We start from the raw sequence: 4,255 nt of genomic DNA, 5'->3' as shown, positions 1-4,255 counted from the left end.
GTATTTAAAATCAAACAGAAGGAAAACAGAGTATGCAACAACGTGCTGTTTTCACAGCATTTCCATCTACATCTCTTTATAACTTGATGAATAATGATCTTTTCAAAGAGGAAAATTTGGTAATTTATAAAATATATATTCATTTTTATAGCCACTTAATAACTAAATCTGTTGGAATCAATTAACCAGATGTAATCTGTCATGCTATTTTTATCACAATTTGATGATAAAAAACATACACATACATGCATCAACGAAGCACAAATAAAACCTCTTTATTTTTTTGATAACATTAAAATTCACAGGAATAAACATATATCATATACCTAGTAGTGTATCAGCCCTGATACACGTGTTTTGGACCAGGTGAGAAGCAACCAAAAGCTAGGGCTGTATCGCCCTTGGGGCTGATATTTCTCTGTCTCAGCCCATCGTCAAGGAGGTGAATTGCCCTCATATTTAGAATCGCTAATGCCAAATATCTCTACATTAAATTATGACAGACTAGTTTGTAAAATAACGATAGAATAACATCTACATGTATATATAATACAAAGCATCACCTAACACGTCTGAATATTTTTATTAATGCTAAAAATTGAAAAATAATAATTCAAAAATAGCGCCACAAGTGACATGTATGTGAGTAAGGGGAGGTAACCTACACAACGGTTGTGTATTTACAACAATAGCACGCTTTAGGTGGCAGGGGACAGTTTTTTTGATACAATTCATTGTAGCCAAGGGATGCATGTCTTCGGAACTCTGTAACTAGAATTTCCTCAGTTCCCATTCAGCACAAACACCTTTAATTCACTCTTTATAAGGCCAATCACCCATTTCTGAAGAAAACCTGTAAAATTCTCTACATACTGGTTTTTATGAGATTTTGACCCTTTCATATTTTGCTTATTTTTCATGATTTCTCAGCTTTTTAGACCTCCCCCAGCTAATTCCCTGCAGAGGGTTGACCTTCCGTACCGCGTGCATGTTGCACTATCATACGTCAGAAACTTACCGGTGTATAGTTTACAATGTCCCATCCACCTACTTTTCGTGTTATTTTACCTCCCGTCTGTAACTTGCAATTTCACAGTGTAAAGTCAGCACAACAGTCATAGCCGCAGGTTTCGCATTTTACTTCTGATTCTCATGTATCTAACATAAGGGGCCTACATATTGCATATCAATTTCAACAACAGACACCCCTCTAACTAATGATAATCATTAAAAATCATTTCATGAATTTTAGCAACACTCATAAGCCTTAAAGTACAGCAACTCTCAATTTTACAAAAATTTGACGGGTACTTTATTCGAAACTGTCCCTTGCTACCTTATGTAATATCACTCAACATTTAAATTATGGAGGATATATAGAAGGATGGAACGAGACCTAATCTGAGAAAACCAGAGTTTGGATTGTAAAAATTAAGAGGTTAATTAACTTAAAGTAATAAATGCGCTTATGAACGTTCTCAAACTACTTGCTATAATAACGGTTTGGATTTTTATGAATGGAATCTGACAGGAAATTCACGAAATCCCAGTGAAAGAATTTGACTCATCACGAAGTTGCGTATGATGGAAGTTTCTCTTTCGATAATTTTAAATTTTAGAAGATAGTGTTTCATCTCAGACGATAGACTCCCTTCTACTGTATTTCAAACAACGATGGTTTGTCAACAAAGTCCGACAACTCTTACAGTTCTTTACACATACAATCAAAGTTCTGAAGAACTGACGGGAGTTGATTTTGTCGATGTTTATTTATTTTAAAATCAGTGATATGTTATGTGTGCATGACAAGTACATGTAGTTTCTAATTTGAATTACGCACATTTTTATAACTTGAATTTTTGGACTTTTTCGACAAGAATATCGAGAAATCCCCATATAAATCATGTTAAATAATATCAAGAGGTTCGATCCTCTGATTTTGGGTCACCTCTAGTCTGGAAATTCTGTGTCATATATGAATTCTACTTGTAAATTCCTTTCTTACAATGCCAAATAAACTATATTGAATAAAAAAGTAAAGGAAAAATTCCATATTTAGAGAGGGTAGTAAGGGACTATATTTTGTGGCGGAAGGTTTTTAAGAAGAAAATAAACATTTTTCATAACTAGGTCGTTTTAGATTACCGTAATTTTAGCTTTCTTATTTTCCGTGCAGACCAAATTTTCAGATATTTTTTGCATTGGGATATCTCCTTCTTGTTTCAAAAACATATTTCAATATTTCTAACGACATATATTGGCATGTTTAAGTGATATTTCATAAAAGTAAAGGAAAAATCAACTCCATTTCCCCCTAAAATTAGCTTATTTCATGCCATATCTCAAAATTTACATCATAGACACATACGTTTGCTTTTATTTTCTGAATATTTAAGTTTCTTTTGACAAATCTGTCATAATTTGAGAAAGAGTTTGATACTTTTAAATTATTTAATTGCATGTTGAATCGTTTATGAATAAAAATAGTATTTTTTCAGTGCAAAAAGGTCGAAATATCAATAAGGTGAAGAAATTGCAAACTTTTTCATTATGATAATTTTAATTTTATTAATTCTGAATAATGCAAATTTGTATTTGATACCATGGTTCATTTCGATAAAAAATTATAGAGGGAAAAGCGATTTATGTGCAATTTGCACTTTCAGTGCAGAAAGGTCATATTTAATACATCGTAGCACAGAAAGGAGGATATAGACCCCAAAATTTTATTTTGAATTTTGGTTTAGATATGTGTGTAGATGTTAAAAAAATACTTTAGAAAAAAACTTAGAGACTTTTGATCGCAGGATCCAACGTCCTTAAAGATAAAATTAATTCAGTCAATCTATATATCAGTAATAAAAATATTTCTCGAAAATTTTGCAATATTGAACTCTAGTCTCGTTTAACCAAACGCTCGGCTGACACCGTAAATCTCCGACAAGGATTTACGGAGACAGCCGAGTGTCGAGTTGAACGAGACTATATTGAACTCTGGCGTAGGAATACATACGACTACAAAAAATATTTAAATCGTTCGTACCATTTAAAATCTAACTATTTTCAAGGTATTTATACCGAGCGCAGCGAGAGGGGGGCGAAGTCCGCCTCGCGAAGCGAGGATTAATGGTAACACGTATATATAAGAAAATCAGTGAAAAATGAAAGATGAATCAGGGGTACTAAGGCCCAAAAAAATTTCTTCCAGCCTGGGCGCCGCCATATTGGCAGCCATTTTGTTTTTAAAAAGTTAGTTCGATCACTGATTGACTGGTACTTATCGATGTTTATTGCCCCTAAACTCGATTAAAGTTTTCTAGTTTTTCAATAAAAGGTAATTTGAATTAGAGAAATAAAAGAGGGCACCAGATAAGTTTCAAAAGTGCTTAAATCAAGAAACACGACTTGTTCTATGTATTTCTTATCAAATTATAAGATGGAAAATAAAAACATTAAACATCAAGGAACTGATCTTTTAGATACTGAATAAAGCATTCAATTTTATAACCGCGGCATTTATATGAATTAAACAATGAAAGAAGAAATAATATAATAAATAAAGAAAGTTCGGAATAACGTAACTCTCTTCGGCTATTTTCGAAAACAAAACGTGTACGTTTAACGTCTGAAACATGACGTCATAATGTGGACTGAGCACGCGACGTTTAGTTAAATTTTGGCTAATGATTTAAGTAAGCAACCAGGCGGATCCTTCTGTGTGCGTTTCAAATAAATTTTATTCTCCAAAAATCAAACTACACTATGTTAAATCTGCGCTTGGTCCAACGGTCACACCGTTTACATATAAAGTTTACTTGAAAAACAATGCTTTAGCATACATTACATCGAATTTATCAATTATTTTCAAAAACTAAGTCTTGTCAGCAGGAATGATTCGTGCTTAGGTCCAAACACTGTTTCACTTTCGATTTGTCTGAGTAACTGCATAGGAGAGTTGATTAAAATCAACCCCCAAAAAGGAATAAAAACGAGTTTTGTAAATCCGAAAAAAATCAATAGCTTCTTCATGATAAATTATATTCCTTATTTGGAATTTGAATTTGAATAACAGTCTTTTATTTTAGATGTATGATATAAACAACACCACACTGTTGTTTTGACCTCGTCCCTGGTATCAGCCCGAGCGGTTGGTATCGGTCCAATCTCCTTACGTTTAACGAAGCCGAGTACAGAACAAGCACGCACGCTTTAGCGCAGCGTTTCATTTGCATTATGACGTCATCTTTTTGCTTGG

Source organism: Crassostrea angulata, chromosome 8, assembly GCF_025612915.1.
Source record: "Crassostrea angulata isolate pt1a10 chromosome 8, ASM2561291v2, whole genome shotgun sequence".
In the NCBI taxonomy this organism is placed as follows: domain Eukaryota; kingdom Metazoa; phylum Mollusca; class Bivalvia; order Ostreida; family Ostreidae; genus Magallana; species Magallana angulata.
Note: the sequence above shows the minus strand (reverse complement) of the source record.